Source organism: Myotis myotis, unplaced genomic scaffold (assembly GCF_014108235.1).
Source record: "Myotis myotis isolate mMyoMyo1 unplaced genomic scaffold, mMyoMyo1.p scaffold_m19_p_7, whole genome shotgun sequence".
Taxonomy (NCBI): Eukaryota; Metazoa; Chordata; class Mammalia; order Chiroptera; family Vespertilionidae; genus Myotis; species Myotis myotis.
In genome coordinates, this window is record NW_023416379.1 from 62,185,978 (window position 1) to 62,205,514 (window position 19,537).

The 19,537-nt window shown below is 41.4% G+C and overlaps 1 pseudogene; it reads left to right on the forward strand.

Annotated features, from left to right (window-relative positions):
• The first annotated feature begins 16,277 nt into the window (after positions 1 to 16,277).
• LOC118660734 lies at positions 16,278 to 18,302 on the forward strand (annotated as a pseudogene).
• The last annotated feature ends 1,235 nt before the right edge of the window (positions 18,303 to 19,537 follow it).

Sequence of the window (19,537 nt, forward strand, 5' to 3'; positions counted from 1 at the left end):
AGGGAGGAATAAGAACAGCAGGAGAAATACCTTTGCTAGACGCATGCGCAGTAGAAGATGGTGACCATAAGGAGAGGAATGTAGCTTGGAAAAAGAATCGGATTGGTTAGGGGGAGGGCCCAGCACAAGCCTGAGAAGGACTGGGATAGAGACAGGTCAGTTTGAAAGCCTGAGGTAACAATCAAAGTGTAACAAAGGCCTTTCTCAGTAATGCATTTGTTCATGCATTCTCTCTCTGTAGCAGCCACGCAGATCTAGCAGCCATGCCCAAGAGCAGGCTCCAAGCACGAGCCTGGGTACAGCAATGCAGCTCTGGCCAGAGGGCCGCCAGGCACAGAGGCTAAGCTAGCCAGATGGGGACAAAGACTGAACGGGACTGGGCTTTGGCACAGACAACCAACGGCACAAAATTTCTGAACCTTGGTCCTTCTTCAGGGCTTGATGAAGACAAGGCTGGCCTTCTTCCACAGCGGTATGGAGCTAACCTGGGACCGCTTCAATAAACCATACATACCGCTACACCTCATCCCCCTACGCACAGCCCCCGAAATGCTTTTCTTGTGACTCCATGAAAGAACCCCATTTCCACCAGTAACAGAATGACAGCTTGTCCAAGTCCCTGGCCTCCATTCCTGAATTCCACCTCTCTTCTCAGTAGTCACCCCACAATGCCTACCCAATTTGTGTGCTCAGTGTTCCTTCCTGTCCCTCCACTGTCCCCGACCACTATGTCCAAATACTGCCACTGCTGTGCCCATTGAGCAGCATGTGGAGAACGCATCTGGGAATCCCTCTAGTCTCTCCAGACCTTATCCTCCAGTTAGTATGGCTTCTTTCAGTCAAAAGACCTTAATGGTCACTCAATATCTCAAGGGAATTTCCTCCAGTCTAGAAGCTCCTAGCACACTGGTATGAAGCCCAAAACACAAGCTACTGCCCCTCCACAAATATTTATTTTGCCTTATTGTGTGACATGCTGAACTTGCCACTTATTTTAAGGTATAGTCAACTTGACCTCTGTCCTCTAAGACTTGCGGATTTCTCACAATGCACTTACAGAGTTTTAAATTTTCGTATCATAAAGTGGTTCAGGAGCTCAAAGTTATGTGTTTAAGAACTCAATAACATAAATATACTTTATGCATTGACTTGGAGCCGCTAACCATGAGAAATATAAATTCTTCTAATAAGGAATCACTAGTCAAATATACATAGGCATGAAGAAGGCCAACTTCACAGTTGTGCAAACTGTGCAGCTTACAGGACCCTGCTCTTGGTTTAATGCTCTGCTGTTTCTGTCTTAAAATTCTTAATAATTGTTTAACAAGGGGCCTTGCCCTTTCATTTTGTACTGGGACCCCCAAATTAAGTAGCTGACCCTGCCGGAGTGGTTCATGATCACATAGTCTACATATTCAGTAGAGTTGCAATTCAGCAGAATTAGCAGGAATCTTCCAAGTAGAGCACAAATAAAATCACAAAGATATAAATCAATTAACATCAACTACTGGATCATCTTAAGAGATTCAAAATAAGGGTACAAATTAGCCATCCAATCATTATCACGAACAGGGCAAAATTATTCTCTGCAACAAATCCTTTACTCTGTCCTTACTTTATGTTTCTAATCACTCATATTGGGGGGGGGGGGGGGACCTTTCAGAATTTCCACAAGAAAAGGTTTAGAGCAGGGGTGGGCAAACTTTTTGACACGAGGGCCACAATGGGTTCTTAAACTGGACTGGAGGGCCGGAACAAAAGCATGGATGGAGTGTTTGTGTGAACTAATATAAATTCAAAGTAAACATCATTACATAAAAGGGTACGGTCTTTTTTTTTTTTTAGTTTTATTCATTTCAAACGGGCCGGATCCGGCCCGCGGGCCATAGTTTGCCCACGGCTGGTTTAGAGTAACCAGGGTAATGTCAGGAAGACTTAGGGCTTGATATCCTCTTTATTTACATGTGTGAATATGGAGTTTATATAGAGTATATGTTTATAAAGAGAATAAAGAAGTATTTCTAAGCCAGAGGCAGAGTTGGCAAGGCCTGTGCTAAGGACAGGTGTAGTGCAGGGTGTATATAGGACAGCAATGAGAATGTGGTCAGATACAGACTGAACGAAAGGGACAGATTCAGAGAATACTTGAAAGCAGTACTTCAACGTGTGGGTAAGGGAGAACCTAGAAAGATTCTTGAGCATAAAGTAACAAGGGTAGTTTTCTCTGAAGTCTTGTTTGGCAATTTTTGCCTTTTGGTCTGTGTGGGAAAATATGAAGAAAAACAGCCAACTGGTAAATGCTCTAATCTGCAATAATGGCAGTAAGCACTGACATTAAAGGAAGAAAATAAGATGCATTTTTAAAAATTAGTGTCCAAAATGTTGATGATCAAGGAAAAATCCAGATTAAACTAGAAAGAGAAAGGAGGAGCTGGCTAGTACAAAACCCGGGGCAGGGTTTCCACTCAGCGTCTGAGGAAAGTATGGAAGCAAGCACAGGAAGCAGGGCGACAGACAGGAGAATCAAAAGAGGGAAAAACTTTAAAACAGTCCATACTGGCAGCTGTTTCTAGGATATTCGATGAGGAGAGAAATAACTTAGTAAAGGCCCCTGGATTTGGCAACAAGCAATTTAATACTGTCCAAGATTTCATATATCACTTTTAAAGGTGCAACAGCGATTTAATTTTCTCTTATAATTTTACATTCTATTCCGTGGAATTCTACTCACCATCACACTCCCAGGACCTAGTAAAATACGATGACAAATCAACCCGCTCCACAATAACAGAACCTCATATCACATCTTCTAAAAGAGCTTAACTAACAGAGGGGATTTCATGTCTTACTTCCTTTGACAGATACTATAACCTCTTTACAGATCCTAACTATCTCACCAGACAAATATTGTAACCTGTTGCCAATGTTGCCAACAAATGCTTTCAAATAGCCTTTTTTGAAGCAAGATCCACTTTGCCCAACTCTGATGAGCATCTTAATATATCATCTTCCCTATGTAACAGTCATGAACACAACTTCTCCCCTGCTGACCCTAAAAACAAATCTCGTAGGTGGTACTGGCTCTCTTCTGGCACCAAAGAAAGCCTATTTTATCATGTTAGGGAACTAGGTGTGACAATCCCCAGCCACTGGCTGGTGAAGCCCTCTCCTTCCTACAACGCAGATACACATACAGGGCCGCCTTGTTTATGAATTTTGTGGCATTTCTTTTCCACAGCAAATGGTAGGGATAGAAAAGGTACACTAAGAAAAACGATGAGTGAATGATGGTGATTAATCCTCTACATTTAAGACCTCTCAATAATCATCCAGCCACAAATAAAGGTGGCACTGATTCTGCTTTGCTTGAAGCATGAAGAGAAATGCGTCTGTCAGAATAATGAAAAGGCAGAGCAAGAAGACAAAACGAGTTTTAGTATGTGCATTTTCTCTTTAAGAAAAAAAAATCCTCCAAAATACACTTCACATGTGAGCTGAAAATTATAAGCTGAGAATAAAGGACATAAAGAATGATTGAAATTATTAGGAGGAAACAAAGTGCATTTTTTCAAAGGCAAGGAGAAGTCTTCATAGGAAATAACTAAAGAAAACCAGAATAAAAGTGAACACCCAGAACACTGCCACATTTTTCCGTGTTGCATTTCCAACATGTTACAACCAAAAATGTTAATAGCCGAAAAGACAATTAAACAATACATCTGAAGCCATTGTGAGCACTGGCTAGAACCAACACAATAGTACAGAGGTCACTGGAGGTCATGTAACACAGGAGTAAAGAATACCACAGGCAGAAAAACATACAGGTGCAAAATACAAAGGGCTCAAGGACATCTCTCCAAGGTACTATGAGGAGAGAAAAAAACCTCAAAAGCTGTGCTGTAGATGTAGGGGTGAAAGCACATAAATGAGGATGTGATTTCTATTATGCTGGTACCATGCTGGATAAGCCAATAAAGGAGCTTAATTGCTGCAACAAAAACCCAAGGTTAATAGTGACAAACTCCACCAATAAGTTGCACAGCAATAATGTGAAAAAGTATGACTTTGGACAGAAGCTGTACAGTGGCTACTGTCTGCACCTGGAGAAGTTCAATAGAGCGTGGGAAAGAAATCATATACAGATCTGTCCAAAAGAAAGCGGAAACTTTTAGACAGACAGATGGCATTTTTTAAATATAATAAAACCAGCTGCAGGGAAAATTTCTGACAGGAAAGTGAGGCAAAAAAAAATTAAGCATCATTAGCATAATGGGCCCCAGAACCCAGGTACAATGCAATGAATGCAGAATGCACAATGGATTTAAAGGAGCCACTAATACAGCCCTGATCCATCAAAAAGTCTAGTCAGAATTGTCAAGAAAAATAGAGGAGGTTGTCATTAATTTTCTGCTTCCAAGTGACCTCTTCAGGCATAAAGATTTCCCTAGAAAACTCACAACCAATCTCAGTGATCAAAGAGAACTCGTCCTCTACCTAGTCCTCAACTTCAGGGGAGGGCTCCCCCCAAGACAGAACCAGGTTGGAAAAAGAAAAATAGTCCCATGGAATGTGCCTTTAACTCTCAAACTACTGGGGTAGGGTGGGAGCAAGCTATAGGGATACAATGGGAGAAAAAAGAGACATATGTGATACTCTTAACAATAAAGTTTTTTAAAAAGGAAAATGATGTCTGGTATTATAACTATCTACAAGTGCACGGATGTGGCAAAACTAAGGAATGCTCCTGTTTGAGTCGGAGAGATTATTTTTCATAATGGCTATAAACTGTAGAACTATGAGGCTACCCCTACTCCCACCAAGTGCATCCCTCTCCTAGAGCAACTCTGTGCCTCTGAATTGAGAGAGAGAGAGAGAAGCAGAGGGAATGAATGGCATGAGAGACAGCTCCTAAAGGAGTCCCCTTTGTCCTTTGTCCAAAGTCGTATCACTTCCTTTACATTCAAAATCAGCTAGTACTAATCACCTTGCCCACAGGAAGCCTGATTAACAGCGGTCTGGCTGGAGCCCTAGGTGTGAGGAGAGGTAGTTAACCCACTTAGCTGGGAAGGACAGAGCCCAGGGCAGCCTCCATGCAGACATCTAGCTTGCCATACCATGCTGATGCTTCCCACAGCAGTAATGTGAGCCAAGTTTGAAAGATTTTTCTTCCTTCCAAGTTCAACCACTAATTCTATTTTGACTTAACCTCCACAGGATTATAATAAACATTAAAATCCAATCATTTTCAACAAACCCACATGCACTGCCACTGCTCCTTCTTCCAGGTCCCTCCTTTCTTCCTTTCTTCTCTTTAACTCACTTTCTTTCTGCTAAACACTTTTTTCCAATTTTCCCTCTCCTCTCTCTACCTTTCGGTCTTCCCCATTTTGAGCTTCCTTTCACCGAGTGCCTTCCTTCATCCCCTCCTACCTTAGCCTCTCTTCTCTCTTCCTTCCCCCACCACATTGATTCTGACAATTTGCTGACAATTTGGATTCAAGGGTTTTGAATACAGTAAAATCTCTGTAACTCATAATTGGAGAGGGGGGAAAAGGTCATTTAACTTGGTGGAAATTTTAGGGAAGAAAACTTTTCTTAAAGGAAATTGGTTTCAAAACATTTCAGGACAAAGCAATGAAAGCACCATTATAGGAAGGCAAACTGTGAAGGCTCTTTAACTGATAGCAGATTTATAATTAGCATTTCCACTGTCTGAATGCAGATGTTTCAGCTGAAGGCCTTGCTCTCAATCAGCATAACATTTCCCTTGCTTACTCTATTAATTTACTTAGCAACCCCTCTTTCATAGATGGAGGTTAATGGAAGTTACACAAGGATTCTAACAGAGCTATATGTCCCAGCAGATGGCCCATAGAAACAGCCTTGTTGGTCTACAAATTTTGGCCAACAAACACTTGCTCTGTTCCATGGCCTTGTCACAATCACTCTCCATGGAAGAAAAATTTAATTGGGTATTGTTTGCCCTTTGCATTGTAAGCAGACAGAGCTGGCCTCAGATATAAATATGAAAATAGTCTAAGTTTGTCAGCTAGGCCCTGCTCGCTGCTTTTCTTATCCTTCTCCCTTCTTCTCTCCCACCTGGGCCCCTAGTCCCATGAACAAGGAGTCTATCTCCCTGCCTTCCATGGAAGTGCTTCCTTCTTCCAAGGTCTAGTCCAGTGATGGCAAACCTTTTGAGCTCGGCGTGCCAGCATTTTGAAAAACCCTAACTTAACTCTGGTGCCGTGTCACATATAGAAATTTTTTGATATTTGCAACCATAGTAAAACAAAGACTTATATTTTTGATATTTATTTTATATATTTAAATGCCATTTAACAAAGAAAAATCAACCAAAAAAATGAGTTTGCGTGTCACCTCTGACACGCATGTCATAGGTTCGCCATCACTGGCTCTAGTCCCCACTCTTCTGGACAATTCACCTCATTAACAAAGGTATTAAAATAAAAAAGTATTGCATATCAAAAAATCCTTTATTTATTATTTTGCCAATCAACCCTGTTGTCAGCAAAATATAGTTTACTTTAAAAAATGTGTGCTGAATTTTTAAGAATTTATATCCTTTTTGGGATCAAAGAAATAGATAGCTTTGAATCTGATTAACATAAGATCTCAAAACATTGACATTGCTTCCTATGACATCCACGCTTCACCCACAACCCAACCTGGACCCCTCTTTCAGAGAGTGCATAGCTCCTGGTGAGAGGCTTTCCTCAGCACTGCTGACTACTGCACAACCCACAGACTTCCTTGGCCACCGCTGATTAGACCAGTGCACCTTATCCAAAATGAGCCAGTCAATTCTCTTCCCAGAGAAACTAGAAATAGAACTAAGATATTCCAGTCATCTGGAATCTAAGGGCCCACATGCTGATGCAGACTTAAAGGCTGAGATGAGATCAGTTTTGAAGTCATGATGATACATTCTCATTGCAACCTGCCCAAAAATAAGTTGGCCATTTATAACTATTAGGTTCTTTCACTGAAGACACAAGCAATAATATTTCAGCATCAGGACTGAGCTAAACGTCTCACCACAACTGGATGACAGAAACAGAGCCACATTGAGTCCTAAGGTAAGAAATGACCTGCCAAAAAATGTAATTTTATACCTTCTGATATAAAAGAGTTGCATACACAGTATTTTTACCCAATCCCCAATGTTTCACATCACACATTTCACTAATGCAAGGTTATTTCTAATGCCCTTCGGGCTAGTTTAAAAGCTATCTAGAGCTAAGCTGAGATAAATATGTTTGACACTTGTAGTAACTGTCTTTGGAGTGTGGATTTCTGGTTATGTTCTTTCAAATGCTAACTAGTGTATATACTTCAAAATTTAACTAATGGCCCCTCAGATGTAAATCAACTCTGTATATATTGATGTAAGAATACAAATATATATGCATATATGCATGTGTATGTGTATATATGTATGTATATAAATACACACTGTCTTCACTGAAATGTTTTAAAATAGACATTATAACAGCCATGTGCTAGCAGACCCTAAGAACCCGGTCTGCAGAAAAAAGGATGAAATTGATGCCAACAAGCAAACAGAGCAGGGACACCTGAGGCCCCACGGGAGAATTCTTAAGACAGATGCCTTCATTTTTGGTAATTTTCTTCTCTCAGGTTTCAATCCTCCATGAGACCTAGCTGCACTTCCTACTTTGGGCTTTTATGAGATACTCCTATATCATTATATTAGATTTCCCCTTTTCTTGAAACTAGTTTAAGTATATTCTGTTACTTGATACAAAACAATCCCAGACTTAGAGATTAATACTAATATTACAGAATTAATATAATTACAAACAAAAATAAAGAAAGATGATATTTTAGTTAGCCTCCCAGCCTCATTACAGGTGATTTCATTTAGCTTATTAAAATATTGAAAGCAGCTCAAGGACCTCAGCTGTCATCTTTAAAGACTCTTAGGAACTCCCAGTTGAGAACCACTAAACAGATGTCTGAATGCTCAAGTGCTTTTTTCTAAAGGTTTATAAGCATATGTTCATTTTAAGAGGATGCTTTTTAAATGCAACCAACCTTTGTTGAATATCTGACATAGTCAAAGAACTGTCTTGAGTGCTATAGCGCATTTAAAAGTAGAAGGCATCATTCTTGACCATGGGGGTTAGGATTCTATTAGCATTCTAGGGCTAGGGAATGCACGCACAGAAATGATTACAATGAAGGTGGTAAATGTCATGAAAAGTACAAATACCTGGGGGGTGTGAAGACAGGGGATAGACTGCTCAGCTCAGTAAGAGTCCACAAGTTCTCAAAGTACTGAGTAGATACTGATAGACTGGTGTAGTCTGCATAGGCAGAGATATAAGAAAAATAAGGAAGAGGTACCAGGCAAGAAAAACTACAGGGAAGCAGGGAAGTGCAGAGCTTGGAAGTCAGATGACTTATTCTAGAAACAGTAAGAGTAGGGTCAAAGTCCTCCAAATGGAAGTTAATAAGATGCTATTCTAGGGTAGTTACAGTGAGAATAGAAATGAAGGGATAAAATTAAAGTTGAGAAGATATGATGACAAATTACATAGGAAAGCTGACTTTGAAAAATGACTTCAAGTTTCTTAACCATGGAAATTAGTTTAGTCATCTTTAAGGAGTTGATATTTTCTTCCTCTCAATATTTTGTGAGAATGAAGGGTATGATGCATGTAAAACTGAACACTTATAAAGACTGGAAAGAAAAAATGTTTTAAAAGCAAGCTAGAGATTCATCTTTTATAGGAAGTAACAGAGCCATAGCCTCTGACTGCATTGAGAAGACTTTTCTAGGTGAGACCAACCCTAGGTCAGAGCCACACCTGACATGAATTTCCCACAAGTTTCAGTACACAGTTTAATAGAAGGGTTCAGACATGTCAAAGATGAACATCACTACTCATTACTAACCTCACATGTCAAAAGGGGTTACTGGCAATAAAAAATTAAACCAACAGTCAGAAGCAGAAAGTTATCCAAAAAATGGCATCAAAGTAGTAGACTTGGCAAACCAAGTACTGGGGAACAAGTCCAGGTCAGCCATAAAAAGACTGAGGGATAAAGTGATGTTCAAATGGGCCCAACGGTGCAATTCTGAAACTAATTCCATAATAACCATGAAGCAGCTTCCAAGATGACTGCTAAGTGAGCATCTCAGTGAAAATTGCTGGTAAAGAGCGGGCTTTACAGCTTTCCTCAACAGGTTGCATGCAATAATTAAACCCTAATAACCCTCCTAAATCATTTATTGTATGCAATAAATTAATGTCTCTCCTTTGCACCTAAAATTTTATTTATGAATATACCATCCTTGGTAGAATTGAGAATAACCACTCTTCCATAATTTTATTCTCCACTACTCTAAGGTGACTGCAGCCAACCCTAGAAAGTACTTCATTCGCTCACTCAACAGATATTTACTGAGCTCCTCCAGGGAACTGGTAGGCACTTTAAATATTTTTTTCCCATCCTACCACCAACCCAGCTTATCTAGTCTCTAAAAAGCACAATTTGCATGTCAATTTTCTCTTTTAAACTATCACCTATAGCCCTGACCAGTTTGGCTCAGTGGCTAGAGTGTCAGCCTGTGGACTGAAGGGTCCCAGGTTCGATTCCGGTCAAGGACATGTACCTTGGTTGCGGGCACATCCCCAGTGGGGGGTGTGCAGGAGGCAGCTAATCGATGTTTCTCTCTCATGGATGTTTCTAACTCTCTATCCCTCTCCCTTCCTCTCTGTAAAAAATCAATAAAATATATATTTTTTAAAAACTATCACCTATATATTTCCTGCCAATATGCTTAAATTTTTCCTTCCAAAAAAGCTCAGTGAATTATGCTTCATAAGAAAAGTAATCCAATGCAGTGGTTAAAGAATACTTTGTAGCCTCATTGCCAGGGTTTGAATCCCAACTCTGGCTCTTGTTAGTTATATGACCTTGGGTAAATTACCTCACCTCTGGGTTCCTCATTTTCTCATTTCTGAGATAACATGAGTGATAGCTCCTACTGACTTCCTGCAGCTGTTGTGAGCATTAAAGACGTTGATGTAGGTGAAGCACTTAGAAAGAAGAGTTCCTGGAATATTAAGCAAGCACTACCTAAAGCGCCAGCTATTATGATACAGACTCCACTCTTCAAACGTTTCACGTGTTTGGTGATGCCTGCCTGGTCAGTGCAGCCTTGACTTTCCCCATCAGTCTAACTCTGTAAGGCTCAATCCCATCAGACCCAATCCCCCCTTGAATAACAAACATTTTGTAGTCCCTCAACTGCCATCTTAAAATAAAATCCATAGATAACCTATGAAATAATTTACATAATGCCCTAATTATAAGAAATAGTAGATATGACAATTACAATAAATAGTATTACTTCACAACATTGGTGCTTGGGCAGACTACAATAGCATCCTAATATTAAAGTTTGGGAGGCACTGCCCTGGATGAGAAGACATACTAAAGTAACCACTATGTACTTGAACTTAACAGGCAGCCTCGTGAGGGCAACAGCCTAAAAGCACACTAGAGCAAGTGTGTTGTGTTGGCAACTCAAATACCCTTGAGTGGCAATGTTACTCGTAGTTTTCTAAAACTGAAAAGATCCAAACAAAATAGATTTCCAGCTCACTCAAATTACCCAGTAATTGTATTTGTAGTCAATTCAATGTATAGTAAAAACCATGAAAAAATTACTTTGTGGTTATAGGTAAAAAGGACTGAAGTCCAGTCTCCGGTAATTAGAAACAACTTTCATCTACATCAGTGGTTCTCAACCTTCTGGCCCTTGAAATACAGTTCCTCATGTTGTGACCCAACCATAAAATTATTTTCGTTGCTACTTCATAACTGTAATGTTGCTGTTATGAATTGTAATGTAAATATCTGATATGCAGGATGGTCTTAGGCGACCCCTGTGAAAGGGTCATTCGACCGCCAAAGGGGTCGTGACCCACAGGTTGAGAACCACTGATCTACATGAACCCAAGGTTAACATTCAAAAAACAGTGCAATATATGGGATGATCCTTCATTGTGAAGGACTGTGCCACAAATATTGCAGGACATCTAACCTCCCTAGCCCCTGCCTGCTTAGTCTATTAACTCCCCCACCCCAATTCATTTGACCACTGAAACAACCCAACAAATTTCCTAAACAGCCCATGAGTACAGTACTATCCCACCAAGAACTACTGGTTTAATGAATGACAGAGGAAGAAAAACAGGGACGATATTTGTTGAGACAGTTTCATTGTTAAGAGGAGAGCAACTTCAAGAACATTAACCAAACAACTGAAAGAGGTCTAGTGGCAGGACTATCCACTAAGAATTGAAGAGGAACTAAAACATTTCTTCCTATACTTCTCTGCATTTAAAAATAACCTTCAACATGAAATACAATGAATATATAATGAAAATATTAAGAAAAAAGAAAAGAGAATTCTCAAAATTATATAAATCCACAAAATCCAGATTATAGAAAACCCCCTAGAAATAGAGAAGTATCTGCATTAAGTACATGGCAAGGAAGAGAAAGAAAAGAAGGAAGGAGAGAGATCATAGACTAAAAGATATTTAAATGGCCCTGACTGGTTTGGCTCAGTGGATAGAGCATCGGCCTGTGGACTGAAAGGCCCCAGGTTTGATTCCAGTCAAGGGCATATACCTTGGTTGCGGGCACATCCACAGTTGGGGGTGTGCAGGAGGCAGCCGATCGATGTTGATCGATGTTTCTCTCTCATCGATGTTTCTAACTCTCTAATCCCTCTCCCTTCCTCTCTGTAAAAAATCAATGAAATATATTTTAAAAATAAAATTTTTTTTAAAAAATAAGAGATTTAAATGACATACTAACCAGTTGCAACTTGTGGCTCTCATGACATAATTAGAAATATTAGCACTGACTGGATTTTTGATGATATTACAGAATTATTGTTGTAATTTTTGGTGTAATATTAAAATTATGGGGTTTTTTAAATTATGATTATTATCTCTTCTAGAGATCCAAACTAAAATATTTATAGGTTAAAAAAAAAAAACCATGAGATTTTCTTCAAAATAATGTAGGACTGGGATCAGTCATTAATCCATTCTATTTTGGGATATGTTTTAGATATTCCACAATTTAATAAATAAAATTGTAAAGACATGGTTGTAGAGAAAGAAAAACTAAGAAGGACCACAGTCTGGTAACATTCCAATTAATGCCATACTGCGTGAAGAAAAGAAAAAAAACCTTTATGGATATGGAAAGGGAGAATCTCCCACAATTCCATCACAGTCAGCTTGTGATTTGAAATGTAGCAACAATATTTTAGTTTGTTATTTTCACCCACTCCTCTTTTCCACTTCACAAAGCTTTAAAAAATGTTTACAGACCTCAGTAGCGTTTCGGGGTCAGGAAAGGAGAGAAAACGGTGTGCCAGCGTGTTCTATTCCGTGGAGAGACCTATATAAAGCAAAGCCCCTAATAAGTGAACGGTAGTGGGCTTGTGGTTTGGGCCCTTGGTTACAGTCCTGGGGCACCCACCGGGCGCATGCCCTACTGGCCACCAAAGTCAAGGGATGTAAAGGTGGCCCTGGTAGCTGCTAAAAAACAAACAAACAACAAAAAGTGCACTGGGCATAAAGCCGGGCCCAGGCGTGTGTAAAAGCTGCCCTCGGGGAGACAGTGGCCCTCGGGAGCCCGGCCCAGGGAGCGCGGGAAGATGGCGCCCCCGGGGCAAGAAAGAAAAAGAAAGCCTGGCATGGGGAGAGCACAAACACGGTACTCACCAGTGTCCTCCTGGAGCGCACCTAAGAGGCCTCGGGCTGTGACTCAGATCAGATGCTGCCCCTGGGCGGTCCTGGGCGGTCCTGGGCGGTCCTGGGCGGTCCTGGGTGGCCCAGAAAGCACGCGAGGCTCCCTCGCCGAGCCCGCGCCTCCGTGGCCGCTCGTGCGCCCGGCCCTGCGCCCGGTGCGCGCAGTGCGCAGGCCCTTTAGGAGCCGCTTTCCATTGCTCACCGCTGGGAGCGTCTACCCCACGCCAGCCCCACGGCTTTTCAGCACTAGGTGTTTGGAGGGTTTGTCTCGCAGGTGCAGGTCTTAAAAGCTAGGGGTGCCGGATGTCGGGTTCAGATCCTTTGCTCCTCAGGAAGAAGCTCTGGGTTTTGGGATCCCTCCCAACTCATTCACTGCATCTGAGGGGGGTCCATGGCAAGATTGTGCCACCGCCTCCTCCCTGCTTGGATGTGGCCAGCCCAGTTCACCCAATGTGTATCAGTTGCTCAGCCAGTTTTTAGGGTGGTTGGTTTTGGTTTTGGTTTTTTTTCATAGTAAGTTGCTCCATATGTAACAGAAGACTCATTGCCTTTATAGGAGGAGATGAATCAGAACCCTCCATCACCATCTTGAACTGGCTTCACTAGACTAAAACTGGAGCACCAGACGTGGTCAAGCCCCATAGGTTTCTACTTACAAAAGTCCCCTGTCCTCAAACATTTCACATCTCCAGTTCCTTAAAACTGCTGTCCTTGCTCCCACCCAGGCCTTTCCTTGCCCCTTCCAATGGGAAACTAAGCCAACCATGCCCTCTAAGGGCCCTCTTCTCAGTTTGTGGTGGATAGATTGGGAAGGGGAAAAGAATTACTGATTTTGCTGTAGTAGTTGTCTGCTAGAAGAATATTATATTGTCTGTAAATTATTTTAAAATACTTGTGCATAGAAATTGTGTGTGTGTGTGTGTGTGTGTGTGTGTGTATTGAACCCACACCTAAATCTTAACTTATATTTGATGGTGCCTAATCAGGCTCACTCCATGGGTGGTTGGTTAGTATTTGAATGATGCTAATCAGAAACCTGTATTCCAGAGGCACCTACCACAAGCATTTTTAACTATTTTAATCTTCTATCAGTACTAGAGATTTTGTTAATTAGCATAAGAGATATTTTAAGTGACTTTTCATTGGTTAAATGAGAGATATGCAAGACATAAACTCACTGGAAATACCATGAGTACCTCGACAATTCCATGCATATAAACAAGTCACCCAGTAGCATTCCCTTGAAGTGGCATTCTCTCTTATGCCCTGGGTCTGTCACTTGATCTGAATCTTCTCTGTAGAACATTGTCTTTCTCTAATATACATTTCATGCAAGGCATTCAATGCCTAAGGGTGGGGCTACACTGAAACTGCAAGGCCAGCGTGCATAATTGCATTGGTGCCACTTGCTAATTGATGTTTATGGACACACAGAATCTGGTGTGAGACTTGCTTTCCCTCTAACCTGCCTATTGGATGTGGAAATGGGGTTGAGAGAGACCTGTAGCCCTCGCCTGCATCAAAATAATATTGGTTCTCACATTTGCCAATAAAAAGCTAACTATTGATTGTACACAGCCAACTTGGCTTCGATCATTTTGTAACAAATGTGTCTCTGACATTTCCAATTAGACATAAAATACTTTGTCCTTCCTCAAGTTTCTCAAGTCTTTTAGCATACGAACAGATATGTTCTTTAGTGGTGTATGGGCAGCACACTTCTGTGCATATCAGGGGTCTACAAACTGCTGCCCCGGGGTCAAGTATGGCCTGATGCCTAGGTTTGTATGACCAGTGAGCTAAAAATGTTTTTTACAATTTAAAACAATTAGAAATTTTTAAAAGGAAAACTATTTTATGACATGTGAAAAATTATGTGAAATTGCAATTACAGTGTCCCTAAATAAAATTTTATTGGAATACAGCCATGCTCATTTTTTTAGAAACTGTCTATGGCTGCTTTCATACTACAACATGAATAGTTGCAACAGAGACGCTATAATACTCACACCTAATTATTTACTACCTGGCCCTTTACAGAAAGTATTCTTCAACCCCTGGTGTATATCATAGATGCTTTTAGACTACTATGAGAAAAAAGTCACACAATACTATTATAAAGAATTGATTTTCGAGTTCCGAATAGCTAAGTGAAGAACCATTGAAGTAAATACAAGCCATCTGTAAGTTGGGAACAGGCTTTAAGAGGATTTTAGGTCCTCCAATTTTAAAGTAAGATAAATGTTTGGCTATCACTCATGCATAAAAGTTCATAATCTTTACCAACACTGGGACTGGTGCCAGGGCACAGCACCTGACCAAACATATTATAAACAAGTAATCAAAATGCCATGCTAGTATTCTTTATATAGGCAAAAGGCAAAAGTGCCTGAATAAACTTGTCTCTACCACACTGCTTCATTCTGAAACCCACTCTATTTCTCCCTTCTTTTTGATCCTACTAATACATAAAGATGTTTTCATTTAGCATATCTATGTATTTTATGATTTTTAATATGCCTACAGGGTCAAATACACTAAGAAGAGAGTTATAGCAATGTTGGGCTCATGGATGGAATCAGTAATGAGTCAGTAAAAAGTTTTTGATCAGGGTTTTGGGGCCAGAGCAGCCAATTAAAGTGTGTACAACACTGCCTCTGTCTAAGTCATTCTGGAGCAATTTGTCAACAAATAGGCCAAGAACTGCCATGAGCAGTTATTTGAAAGCAGAAGAGGCAGACACATTTTAATATACTAATCTATAGCTCTCTCTGGGTGCTGCATCTCTTCTATTTAACCTCAATAACAGTCTCTTCAAGCTAGACACAACCTGTCAAAACAGTAGCTGAGGAAGAAGTTTCCAGCTCATTAGAATTGTGCTCATCACCATCCTAAAGAACTCTGGGAAAAATGGAAAGTTAAGCAGAGCAATTGAGGTCCACACAAAATAAATCCAGACGGGCAGACTTTTCTAACCTATTCCTCCTAATCTTCCCTGACCATGCTGATCATTTTTTTACCTACAGTTAAAAAAAAATAAAAGAGTTGTTAAAAATGTACGTATTCATACATGAAAACATCCCTTGATTTTCCAAGATTCAGTAATCAACCCATTTTTAAATCCAAAAGAAATTCCCAACCAACCACAAGTAAATTCAACACGTTGATATTAACATATTGGAAAAAAATCTCTCCATTCCCTCAGCAATAAAAGGATGAACAACCCATGGATAGTTCTGAATTCACAGCAGTGTTCCTCCTATGTGCCTAGAGGAGTCTATGCTATTACTCCCTGGAACATTCAACATTTATTTAGCATGTAGCATGAATGGATGGAAGAAAGGTTAAAGAAAAACTTTTACCAAGTTCCATCATACTTTCTTAAACTTGCATTTAAAAATCAGACCAGCAAACAGTCTTGATTTTTTTCTGTCTGAGTTTATCCACAAGATGAACCTGGAGGCCCACTTCAAGGAGTGAGAGCACAGCAAGTGTACCATTCCAAGTGGAGTTCACATTCACTGGGAACCAGGACACATATGAGAGGTACCTGAAGGAGTTCCCGCAACAGATAGTCCACAGCTTCCACAAGATACATGTGACACTGGTCCAGAAGGACCAGGAGATTGCTTTTCTTTGCTTCATGCTGGGCAAGCTCTCAAGAAGATTGGCCATCTGGAGAAGAGCTCTAAGCTCAAGTCTGATGTCCTGGACAAAAACCAGAACAAGCTTAGTGAGGACCTCATGGATTTCTGGAGGGACACATCCCTGTTGAATGAGGACCTGTCCCACATCAATACACATGTGCATCCTAGGATCCTATGACCCTCAGCAGACCTTCAAGTACAAAGGAAACTTGATGGGCCACCAGGGTCCTGTTATCTATTCCATGGGTGACCTGCTTTTCAATGGCTCCTCTGACAAGCGCCTAAAGGTGTGGGATGCCTGTACCACCTACAAGTGCTGGAGGGCCATGACAGCATTGTGCTTGTCCTCTACACCCAGGGGTTAAAGCTCTGCCATGGCCCTGCAGACTACCCCATCATCATGTGGGACATCCAGAACCTGGAGACAGTGAACATGATCTGGGCCCAAACAACTTGCGTGCACAATGGTCTCCTCGCACAGCATATTCTTCAGCAGTTCTTTGAAAGCCACGAAGTCTGGAACATGGTGGGCACCGAGCTAAAGCTGAAGAAGGAGCTCATTGGTCTCAATTACTGGGTGTAGGCCCTGGTGGCTGCCCAAAGCTACTTGTACAGTGGCTCCTACCAGACAATCAAGCTATGGGACATCCAGACCCTCTACTGCATCCATGTCCAGCAGATGTCAGTGGCAGTGTTTACTTTGTCACCATAAGGAATCACTTTGTCTGGGGCACGTAGGAGAAATGTATCCACTTGTGGAACATCAAGTTCAAGTAGGTGTAGAACCTGATGGGCCATGTGGGTGCCGTGTATGCCCTGACAGTGATCTCAATGCCAGATGAAACCAAAGTCTTCAGCATACCCTACAGTCCCTCAGAGTTTGCAGTATAAACAACACGATCAGCATGCAGTGCCATGTCCCAGGGCCAGCTCTTCCCAGCAGTGTGGACAGCACTGTGAAAGTTTGGACTTGCCAACAGAGAATCCAGGCCGGGCCCACCATAGATAGGACAAAACTGGCCTTTGCCTTCTCTGGGGGACAGGTGAGCAGGCTCATGCGGCCAAGCAGCTGCCTCCCTGCCCTATGCCAGCAGGCCTTCCTCTGCTTGGCCCTATCATTGCTGCTGCCAGGAAAATGCCTAGGCCCCGCTCTTTGGGTGCCAGATACAAGTCTGGCCAACCCACCCTCCTGTCCCACCCCAGATGGACTTTGGCCTTTTACTCACCTTTTCGACTGTTTTTAGATTATGTATATAGATTTGAGTATTTCCTGATTGAAATAAAAGCTACACAGACTGTAAAAACAAATTAGATGTATGCATTTAAGATTTAAAAGGTGTCTGCTTTTCTAGTGTTCAGCTTATAATTCTTTTTCCCAGGGAGGGACTAGTTCAGTCTTTTCTGTGTTACTACACTTATTACCAAGGACTTGCAGAAGGGCAGAGAGGATAGACAGGGAAGAGCTCTTTGCTAACAACCAGTGGAGACAGGCTGACCTGCTTTGCCTCCACAAGAGAATCGGGTCATTCAAGTTCTCCCAGGATTCATCACAAAGGTCTCTGAGAAAATAATGAAGCGAGATGAGGATACAGAGCCTCCTTCACTGGGTTGCTATCATTCATATCCCCATTAAAACTCTCATCCCAGGCCCTACAATTGCCTCCCTTCATTCCTGCCCTTATGCAGTCAGCTTTTGTCAGTTTCTATCTGTGCTCCTCCTCTCATTTGCTGGAAGCAGCCCTTTTATTTAATTCCGTAGTCTTCAGCTGAATGCCGAAATGAAATGATTATCTGGAGGATAAGTACAGAAGATGGCAGCCCACCTTAAATGACATTCTAATCGGTATTACCCTTGTTTTTTTCTGTATATTATATCCCCTCCTTCCTAAGATATGGGTGATCACACAGTCAAAACTCTGAACGACAGAGGATGAATTTTGTATTAACAAGAAAGACATGTATTCAAGACACCCAGAAGTACAGGTGAGGACACTGGGTTTTTATGAAAGGCAATAGAACCTATTCTCCCCAGATCAAAGATTTAATACTTATGGCACTGCCTACCTGGCTTAGGACTGGTTCTTTCCAAGAGTAGTCCAGTTATTCCTGCCTGGTCACTCATTTTGATGGCGACTCAAAATATCTCAAGAACCCCCCTTGCCTGCCTGAATTGCAGAGGTAAACCAGTAGTGTGAGCAAAAGGAAACCTAGACCACTAAGTGGACAGTAGCCCATCTACCAAAGAAAAGAGCACAGGACTCCAGAGCAGGGGTGGGCAAACTTTTTGACTCGAGGGCCACAATGGGTTCTTAAACTGGACCGGAGGGCCGGAACAAAAGCATGGGTGGAGTGTTTGTGTGAACTAATATAAATTCAAAGTAAACATCATTACATAAAAGGGTACGGTCTTTTTTTTCAATAGTTTTATTCATTTCAAACAGGCCGGATCCGGCCCACGGGCCATAGTTTGCCCACGGCTGCTCCAGAGACACAAACTGTCCAGATTCTTACGTAGCTTCCTAACCCACGATGTTCAAATAAGTAGATGCAATGTGGAGGGAAAGACCAATGCAAACAGTGACATTTGGATGTGAACCCACATTTTCACTGACTTCTCTTTATTCTAATGTGATATGGTGGTTTATAAGAAAGATATATTTGGTTTAGGGCACAGAGTTCCTAAAACCCTTCAGAATGTCCTAACTGACAAGAGCAGCAAGGTATCTTTTATATTAATGAGGTGACTTAGGACCCCACCTAGGGATGGGAGCTAGTTGACTGGGGAGCAAACCATGTGATTAAAGGGTTGGAACTTTCAGTCCTACCTCCTTGACCCCTGGGGATGGGAGATTGAGTTCAATCACAGTGGGCAATGATGTAATCAATCATGCCCCTCTATTTGGTTGTCCAAACCTTAAAGGACAACAGGACAACATTTAGAAAGCTTTAGAAATCATGGAGATTTAGAGAGAGTGGTGCACTTGGAAAGGGCATGGAAACTCTAAGCCCTTTCCATATACCTTGCCTTATGCATCTCTTCCATTTCACTGCTCCTAAGTTATG